This window comes from Neomonachus schauinslandi, chromosome X, assembly GCF_002201575.2.
Source record: "Neomonachus schauinslandi chromosome X, ASM220157v2, whole genome shotgun sequence".
NCBI classification, from domain to species: Eukaryota; Metazoa; Chordata; class Mammalia; order Carnivora; family Phocidae; genus Neomonachus; species Neomonachus schauinslandi.
The window spans coordinates 24077789-24089023 of NC_058419.1; positions in this window are offsets into that span (position 1 = coordinate 24077789).

Below are 11235 nucleotides of genomic sequence, written 5' to 3' on the forward strand. Positions count from 1 at the left end.
ACAAACAGGATTGCTGGAGGAGAGGTGGGTGGGCGGATGGGTTAAATGGGTGATGGACAGTAAGGAGGGCACTTATTGGGATGAGCACTAGGTGTTATATGTAAGTGATGAATCACTAAATTTTACTCCTGAAACCAATACTATACTATATGTTAACTAACTTGAAATTAAATTAAAAAAACTTGAATGATTTAAAAAAAAATTACTTTGACTATGATGGTCCTTATGATAAATAGCAGTACTTCAAAAAACCATAGCTTCCATGATATTTTCTCTTGTTTGGGGGGAACCTAAAAGGAGCGATAGAGTCTTCAAATTCATTATCTGAGTTCTTTACTTTGTTAATTTGTTTAGATGAGTATTAAAGCCGATGTCTGCAAGTATTTACTAAATCAGTACTTGGATGATATAAGCCAGTGTTTCCTAGCCTGACCTTATCATAAAAATCACCTGGGAGTTTAAAACATGCAGACTTCCCATCCCCATCCCAAACCTACTCAATCCAAATATCTAGGTAAGGACCCCAAAACAAATTAGAGACACTGTTAAAAACAATTGCCTAAACATTTGCTTTGTTTTTTATTATTTTTTTTAAAGATTTTATTTATTTATTCATGAGAGACAGAGAGAGAGAGAGAGAGGCAGAGGGAGAAGCAAGCTCCCAAGAAGCAGGGAGCCCGATGTGGGACTTGATCCCAGGACCCTGGGATCATGACCTGAGCTGAAGGCAGACGCTTAACCATCTGAGCCACCCAGGCGCCCCATTTGCTTTGTTTTTTAGATTCCACATATAAGTGCAACCATATGATATATGACTTTTCTGGCTTATTTTTCACTTATCATAATACCCTCTAGATCCATACATGTTGTTGCAAAGGGCAAGAGCTCATCCTTTTTTATGACTGAGCAATTTTTCACTATATAGATCGTAGGTAGATAGATGATAGATAGATGATAGATAAATAGATGATAGATAAATAGATAGATGATAGATATAGATATGACTATATATATACATATATATATAGATACATGGATAGAAATATGTCACATTTTCTTTATCTAACCTTTCTTTTGAATACCTGGACTTCCTCCTAAAGGAGGAAGTAGTTTCCTTGAAGTTAATTCAACAAACAATTTATTTTATTTTATTTTTTGAAGATTTTATTTATTCATTTGAGAGGGAGAGAATGAGAGAGCGCATGAGAGGGTGGAGGGTCAGAGGGAGAAGCAGATTCTCCGCTGAGCAGGGACCCTGATGTGGGACTCCATCCCAGGACTCCAGGATTATGACCTGAGCAGAAGGCAGTTGCCCAACAAACTGAGCTACCCAGGCGCCCTCAACAAACAATTTAATATACATTTATTAAGTGTTTATTCAATAGACCATATAGCATAGTGGTTCTTAATGTTTCACAGACTTTGGATGTAGACTACCTGGATACAAAATTCTGGTGTTGCAATTTACTAGCTGTTGGACTTTGCCTGTGTTACTTAAATCTTAGTTTCCTCCTCTATAAAATAGGTTAGTAATTTACATACTTCATAACGTGAGGATTAAATATGCTTTTATGTGTAAGAAATCAATATCTGGCACAATAATGCTAAATAAATACTAACCATTAATTTATTGACTACTACTATGACTACTACTAATATAAGCCATATGCTATCGTTTGGTTGGGGGTGTAGTTAAAAATGAATAGGAGCTTTATAGTAACACATAATTTAGTACAGGATACAATTAAATAAATATATTAGTTATCTTTTGCTGCCATAACAAATTACTACAAATTTAACAGCTTTAAATTTATTTTCTTACAGTTTCCATGAGTCAAAAGTCCAAGTAAAATGTGACTTAGCTAGTTGTCTGCTTAGGTTTTCACAAGGTCAAAGTCAAGGTAGTGGACCAGATTGGGCTTTTCTCTGTAAACTCTGAGAAAGAACCTTATTTTCAAGCTTATTCAGGTTACTGGCAAAAATCATTTTCTTGAAGCTGTAGAAACAAGGTGATGGTTTCCTTGCTAGCTGTCTGCTGGGGACTACTTTCTCATTTTAGGAGCTGGCTATATTTCTTCTCATTTTGTCCCTTTCCATCTGCAAACTAGCAATGATGTGTTGAATTTCTCATGACTAGAATTTCTCAGGCTTCCCCTACTGTTTTTCTTATTTGTTTTTAAGAGCTAACATCATTAGATTAGGCCCACACTGATAATCCAGGATAATCTACCTATTTTAAGGTCAGATGATTAATAACATTACTTATATCTGCAAAGTCCCTTTTCCTATTGTAACTTAACATATTCAGGGGAGTAACACCAGGCAGTGGAAATTACGGTGGTCAAAATTCTGCCTACCTCAGTGAGTAATTATAATACATAATATTTAGTCTAAAGGTATAGAATTTTTTATTGAAAGCATTAAATTAAAATCCCAGTTCCAGGGGTGCCTGGGTGGCTCAGTCGATTAAGTGTCTGCCTTCAACTCAGGTCATGGTCCCAGGGGCCTGGGTTCAAGTCCTGCATCAACTCCCTGCTCAGTGGGGAGTCTGTTTCTCCCTCTCCCTGACCCCTGCTTGTGCTCTCTCTCTTTCTCTCTTTTGCATAAATAAATAAAATCTTTAGTAAAAAGAATCCCAGTACCATCATGCTTAGTAGTGATCTAAGTGTTAGTTTTCCTCATCTGTACTGAGGGGTTGGGAATATACCAATCCATGACTCTTAAGATTATTGAGATATATATGAAGTCTTTGTAAACCTAAACACTACTTAAGTGTTAGTCAATTTGATAGAGTTATGTACAAGTTCAATGAAAACAGAAAAGAGTGCTTAATTCTGCCTGGAAAAGCAAAGGAACACCTTATAGAAGAAATGCCATTTAAGCCAGATGATAAAGAATATATAGGTGTAGAAGGCTACCTATTTTATAACAACCACTAACAAATATTTAAAATATATTAAACGCCAGAGGTTGTGCTAGTGCTAAATAATCTTATGTGCTAAACATGCTAAATGATCACTGAATTCTACTAACCCTAGAAGGTACATAGGTAGGTTTTATTAACTCCATTGCATTACATGAAGTTGGTTTTGATCAATAGTTTTCAAGAAGGGAATGGGGGTGCATGTTGGAATCACTTCGGACACTTTCAAACAACTCTGCAAAAAATATATCTGGAGATGTACACAAAAGTTTTAAACTGTTTACACTCTCTTGAAAAGAATCAGGGCTGGAACTTGAGATGTTTGTTTACTTTTCACTTTGTGGCAAACACTGTTTATTATCTCCCCAACAGGCACTCTTCCCTTCTTCAATAATACTAACCCACATTTTTAGCTGGACACATGGCTGTCCAGAATAAAACTTCCATTTCTCAGCCTCCTTGAATCTAGATTTGGCTATGGGAGTGAGTTTTGTCTACTTATGTGATGTAAGCAGAAGGGTTTTGTGTGATGTAATAGTTTGTTAGGGCTGCCATAGCAAAGTACCACAAACTGATTGGATTAAACGACAAAAATTTATGGTCTCACAGTTTTGGTGGCTAGAAGCCCAAAGTCAAAGTGTCGATAGGGTTGGGCTTTCTGAGGGCTGTGAGAGGAGTATCTATTCCAAGCCTCTCTTCTTGGCTTGGAGATGGCCATGTTCTCCCTGTGTGCATGTATGTCTCTCTCTTTTTTTTTTTTTTAATTTTATTATGTTATGTTAGTCACCATACAATACATCATTAGTTTTTGATGTGATGATCCACGATCCATTGTTTTCATATAACATCAGTGCTCCATGCAGTATATGCCCTCCTTAATACCCATCACCGGGATAACAAGTCCCCCTTCCCCCTAAAACCCTGTTTGTTTCTCAGAGTCCATAGTCTCTCATGGTTCATCTCTCCTTCTGATTTCCGCTCCCCTTCATTTTTCCCTTCCTTCTCCTGATGTCCTCCATGCTATTCTTTATGTTCCACAAATAAGTGAAACCATATAATTGACTTTCTCTGCTTGACTTATTTCACTTAACATAATCTCCTCCAGTCCCATCCATGTTGATGTAAAAGTTTGGTATTCGTCCTTTCTGATGGCTGAGTAATATTCCATTGCCTATATGGACCACATCTTCTTTATCCATTCATCTGTTGAAGGGCATCTCAGCTCTTTCCACAGTTTGGCTATTGCAGACATTGCTGCTATGAACATTGGGGTGCATATGGCCCTTCTTTTCACTACATCTGTGTCTTTGGGGTAAATACCCAAGAGTGCGGTTGCTGGGTCATAAGGTAGCTCTATTTTTAATTTTCTGAGGCACCTCCACACTGTTTTCCAAAGTGGCTGTACCAACTTGCATTCCCACCAACAGTGTAAGAGGGTTGCCCTTTCTCCACAACCTCTCCAACATTTGTTGTTTCTTTCCCTGTCCATTTTTGCCATTCTAACTGGTGTAAGGTGGTATCTCAATGTGGTTTTGATTGGAATTTCCCTGATGGCTAATGATGATGAATATTTTTTCATGTTTCTGTTAGCCATTTGTATGTCTTCTTCAGAGAAGTGTCTTTTCATATCTTCTGCCCATTTTTTGACTTGATTATTTGTTTTTTGGGTGTTGAGTTTGAGAAATTCTTTATAAATCTAGTATACCAGCCCTTTATCTGTAGTGTCATTTGCAAATATCTTCTCCCATTCTGTGGGTTGCCTCTTTGTTTTGTTGACTGTTTCCTTTGCTGTGCAGAAGCTTTTTATCTTGATGAAGTCCCAGAAGTTCATTTTTGCTTTTGTTTCACTAGCTTTGTATGTCTCTTATCCAAATGTCCCCTTCATATAAGGACAACAGTTATTTTTAGATTAGGGCCACCTTAATGATCTCATCTGAACTAATACATCTGCAGTTACCCTATTTCAAAATAAAGTCATGTTCTGAGGTACTGGGGGTTAGGACTTCAAAATATGAATTTGGGAGTAATCAACCTATGATGTGATCTCTCATAAAATGTCTTTAAAGGAGGAGGAAAGGTAAATACTGCTCTTCAGTGTTTCCTTCTTCCTCTATGATAGAATACAGACATCATGTCTAGAGCTCTAGATGATTTGGGGATGAAATTTACAGATGGCAGAGCAACTAGATAGAAAGAGTCCTGGAAAATGTAGAGGCAGCCTAACCATCCCTGAGCTACTTAACTCCAGATTTGGTTTACAAGAGAAAGAAATAAATTTTTGTCTTGTTTAAGTAACTGTTATTTTTGAGTTTTCTTTTACATGTAAATACACTAGGGTTAGTGCATATTTTAAATTCTTTATTATGTTTTTTTAAAACATATAATGTATTATTTGTTTCAGAGATACGGGTCTGTGATTCAACAGTCTTACACAATTCACCACGCTCACCATAACACATACCCTCCCCAGTGTCTATCACCCAGCCACTCCATCCCTCCCACCCCCCACCACTCCAGCAACCCTCAGTTTGTTTCCTGAGATTAAGAGGAATTATTATGTTTTGAATTATTTTCCCACATGCATTATTTTTAGTTAGAAGTATTTTTTATTTTCCTTATTTAGTGAGCTCTCCTGCTATATGAAAAACATGATTAAAAAAATTCAACTAACATTTATTATTTTGGTGAAATATGCCATTGCTTCATATAAGATTGTTTTTGTGCAAATGATTTAAAAAAATCAAATCAGGAAAATTTTCTTTTGTCTTCATTATGTAACTGATATATGTAACTATTTCTCTTTTTCTCTTTTGGTGATTTGCATGCATTTCTCTCATGAAAGACAGCATTTATCCATGTCATTGACCCTTCATTGGAGAAACATTTATTTTACAGTTTTGCCGACTCATTGAAGAATGGAAAAGAAGCTCTTTCTCAGCTATCTTTCTCTCTGCCTTTGTTTTCAACTCATACGGTAAATTGAAAATAGTACCCAATAATTGGTTAAGATAATGGCTTATGACAGTTAAACAGTGAGTGGCTTCACACATGGGCTATGGGATACCTTTGCTTTTGCAACTTTTGCCTGTTTGTATAAGAAACATTTTAATTCTATATGCCAGTGGTTCTTATCATCTTTTGGGTCATGAACCTATTTAAGAATCTGTTGAAAGCTATAGATTCTGTCCTCCAAAAATGCACATATCTGCAAAAATTTGCATATAATTTCAGGAGATTTACTGATTCTGAAAATTCATCCATGAAAACCAGTTAAGTATCCTTGCTTGTGCAATCCTGAAACATATTTCCAGTACTCATTACTTTGCTTCATTGTTAGCTTAACTTTAAAAAGTACATTTTGAAATACAACGGAATTGTGCCAAACAAAGGAAAAAAATTAAAATAGTGCAGTTTTCTCCTGGAAACCATGCTTCTTTTTTCTGATTTTTCTTTCCTTCAATGTTTCTCTCTCCCCACCTCGTCAGCATATTGGCACTTTCTTATAGGAACCAAGAATATTTATTTTCTTATCAAAATTCATTTCTGAGAAAGGACATGATAAAGAATTTATACTAAAAATATAAATGTATAATGGGAATTAAAGTGATATCCCTCCTAGGGATATTTTCCCTTTAGCAGAAGACAAGAAATATGGAGTCAAGTAAATTCTTCTCTAATACTAAATTATAGGCATCTGGGAATAGATGAATGAGGCACATCTTTGGAGTGGGAAGATTTGGGGGAGCCTATTAATCTTACCATGAATGCAGTTGACTGACTATTCTCCAATATGAAACTTGGCCATGTGGTAGAATAACACTTTATAATGCAGGTTTTACTTCATTTATAATGCTGTGGTGGTTTTTCAATTATTTTGAGCAATTATTCCTTTCACTTATTTATTTTTACAATAATTAGGCTATGCCCTGATGATGTTCTAGTGTATGTTTGGGTAGAAATTATAAATTCAGTAAATTTTTCATCTCAATAATGTTTCCATTTAATGCTTAGTGGTTCAGAGTCTAAATGTAAGATTGTACATTTACCTATTAGGAAAAAGTTTTGTTATAGAATTTCTTTTTGCATAAACTTATGGGGTCAACTCTTTCAGGAGTCAAAATATAATAGTATTAGTCCTGGTAGTTTAAAGAGAAAGCATGATGATGATGACATTTTGTCTCAATGTGTAAATGCAAAAACATTTAATGTACTATAGTATTTCAAGAATGCTCACTTGCTTTGCTGATGAAAATAATTTCACTTAGAATATTCTATTTATGTTATTTTTATGATTATCCCATTGTTCTGATGCAGTAAAATGCAAAGTGAATAAGAATGGAAATTTTTAAACATTAGTCTTTAAAATTCAGCAGACTACTCTTATTTACAAATGGAGGTCTAGCCAATAAGAAAAGGTCTTCTTTCGTGTTCTTCTTAAGAGTAGAGTTCTTAAGATATTTGCTTGGAGGGGCATCTGGGTGGTTCAGTTGGTTAAGCGACTGCCTTCGGCTCGGGTCATGATCTCAGGGTCCTGGGATGGAGTCCCACATCGGGCTCCCTGCTCGGCGGGAAGCCTGCTTCTCCCTTTCCCACTCCCCCTGCTTGTGTTCCCTCTCTCACTGTCTCTCTCTGTCAAATAAATAAATAAATAATCTTAAAAAAAAAAAGATACCTGCTTGGAATGTTATTATCAGTCAAGAAAGGCAAAGTGATGCAAAATAAACAAGTAGCACCCAAATCTAAATGGCTTATGTATTAGTTTTCTAATTCTGTGTAACAAATTACCACAAACTTGGCAACTTAAATAATTCCCATTTATTATCTCACAGTTTCTATAAATCAGAAGTCCTGGCATGATGTAGCTGCTTTCACCAGGGTCTCACTAGGTTGAAATCAAGGTGTCAGCTGGGTCTGTAATCTCTTCTGAGACTTAAGATCCTTTTTTAGGCTCAAATTGTTGGCCGACTTCAGGTCCTGGCAGTTGTAGACTGAGACCCCATTTTTCTTGCTGGGCCCATTAATTACTCTGAAAAACTAAAGGTTGCCTTTAGGCTCTAGGGTGTGGTCCTCTCACAACATAGTAGCTTACTTCTTCAGTGCCGGCAAGAGAATTTCACTGCAGTTGACTACAGGGGAGTCTGTATCATGTAACAAATATATCTGATCACCTTTGCCATATAAGGAAACTAATCAACCAGTGACTATCCCATCCTACTCACAGGTCCTCTCTCACTCCAGGGATAGGATTAGACAGGGGATATACACTAGAGAGGAGGATTATTAAGAATCCATTTAGAATTCTGCTAAACACAGTTTATGACAAATGTTGATTTGTTGCTTAATCAAAGTCTGTATGTGTGACTCTCCCGGGCAGCCATCCTTCATACTTAGCAATTCTGATTGCTTCAATCTTTTGGCACTGTTCTATCTACATGACACTTTTTCCTCAACTGCTTTGGCAGGGGATGAAGCACTGGAGAGATAAGAACCAGCAATTAAATATTTTCAGCCTGAAGTGATATATGCCACTTCCACTCACATTTTATTAGCCAGTGAGTATCAAATAGCCATGTCTGACTTCAGGAGAGAAGAGAAATGGAATTTTTCTATATACATGGAATTAAATGATAATCAGATATTGATAAACAGTAGAAAGGCCTACCACAAAATATTGATATTAGTATCAAGCTCCTTACTCATAGTGGGTCATATATTAGTGTAAGATGATATTTTTTATTTTTAAAGAGCTTTTTTGAGATATAATCTACATATCATAAAGTTCACCCATTTAAAATACACATTCAATAATTTTTAGTATATTTACCAAATGAATTCTTGAATGTGTAATTTTAATAAGCATTTCTTAAGTGTTTACTGTGTGCATGACAATATTAAACCGAATGTAGAGAAAAAGAAAATAAATGATTTTTTTACCTTGAGATCATAGTCTAATTGGAGAGGAGAAAGTGATATATAGTAAATTACTAGAGAATGATCTCAAGTCTTTAAATATATATATATATATATATATATATATATATATATAAATCTAAAACATGACTCCAAACTGAGAAGGGAAATTAATTTATTAAATATCTACTACTTGACAGGCATCATGCTAAATGTCTTATGTCTACTGTCTCATGTGAGCATCATAATAATCCTATTTTCTCCAATTTTTACAATTGTGGAAGTTAAGGCTCAGAGAAGTTAAATGTCTTGGTCAATTTCACACAGCTAGAAATTAAGAGTCAGAATTCATTTTCAATTCATTCTTAAACTAAAACCCAGGTTTGTTATACCACACAATATTGTCATACCAACAGATATAAAATCAGTGGAGTGAGGCTTATCTGGGAGTGTACTGTTAGAACATTTTTTGGAAAAAAAAAAAAGGCTAGACATAGGATGGTAAAATGGTGTGTCTTTCTGTGTGTGTGTGTGTGTGTGTGTACACATTTGTGCCTGTCTGTATATCAACCCCACTTCACTTACCTTTAAATAATTAGCATTATGAGTTTAGACAACATGTGAACACTTTCAAGTGTCCTTCCGTTTACCCTTCTGTTGTAAAGCATTTGTGCTTTTATGTATTTAATCAGAAAACATTTATAAAGAACTCACTATGTTCCCAAGAACATACTCTGCTAAGTTCTGAGATTAATATAATTTAAATTTTTATCAAGAAATTGCTACAATAAAGAACACATAAGATGAATTAAGGAAGTACACAGTGCTATTGAAGCTAAGTAGTTAGAGATGATTGCTACCTGGCTGATCAAGGACGTCTTCATGAAAAAAGTAATGTTAGAGGTGGAACCTGAAAAGTAAATAAGATACTTGGATGGCAAAGGGGATAAAAAAATATAGCAAAAATGGCATTAGCAAAGTAGCAGAAACAGGAAAACAAGGATAGTATTTGGGAAAATATAAGCCGTCATGGTTTCCAGATGAATTCAAGTGTATATAAACCAGAGTGGTGGAAGATCATAGAAGGCTTTGAAAGATGAGTTAAAGATAATTACATCTGATAAGCGGTTTATAACTTTCTATTTATGGCAGAACCCTTTTATAACCTCTAAAAAGGAAAGAAAGATCCAGAAATTAGAGAAGAGCAATTGCACTCAGTGTCCTTCATGATCAAATTAATGGAATATGACTTTATAATGCAACCCTGAGTCATGAGGAAGAAAATTATTCTTTGGGTATTATAGGTTTGATATTGTATTGACCACACAATGTCCCTCTTATGTAGACTTGTTGAAGGATTTTGGCAAGAAACTAATCCTCAAAATGTAAAATGTGTCTACATTTTTAGATACTTGGGGAAATGCAAATTGCAATCTAAAATGTGAGGCTTGATCTTACACCTTCCTTTTAGCTTACAGCAGAAATCTTGTTGAGGAGACCACACTTCTGACTCACAGTAAATACCTCTGAAGGTATGCATTTTGCAAGACATATAAAGGAATTTGGGACTTGTTTCCTGAGGAAGAAGTAACAAAAAACGGGGGTGCGGCAGGAAAAGAGACTTTTTCGCAGGAGACATTAATCAAGACAGACTGCAGGACAAAGAAAGGATAACATGAGGAAGGAAGGAAGTGACCATGTGAGATACCCTGAATAGCCAGGAAGTAAGGGTCTCAAGATTTTTGCATGATACAAAGGGAAAGGGAAGAGGTAGCCAGACTAAATGCTTACCATCCACTTTTTCACCTAGACTAAAGACTTTTCTCTGTATGGTTTGGACATAATCTTTCTCTTTACCAAGGTTGTGCATGTTTGGAAGAGGGAGCAAAGTAGGCTGCTACCACCAACTATACCTTCTCCCTTCTATGCTACAGTCACAGGCAGGTGCCAGAAACAGCATCGTGTCCTAGAGAGTGATAAGTGTATCCACCTTTAAACAACATCTTTGTTAGAAAAAAGCTACTCTCCCAATCCTGCTTAGATATAGATGGCTTAGATACCTTATGTGATGGAAGAGAACAGCCTATCACATTGGTTAAATTTGTGGTAGCTCTTGTATTATTTGTGAACTTCAGCACATTTCCTGGCTAAATCTGAACCAAACCATATCTTAGAATTGAGCCAGGAGAGCCTCCCACCCTGGTCACCAAAATGTTATCAAAATGGTGCCACAAGACAAAATGGAATCCACAAAAGCAATAAACGTGTTCGTATTAACATCTTATAGTAAGAGTGATGTGGTAAAAAGGGAATCCTCACATTGACAGTACATCTGGGGCACTGAGTTGTACCATTTGAGAGTAGATATTCTGTGTAGAAGTCTGGAATTTTACAGTGTCATG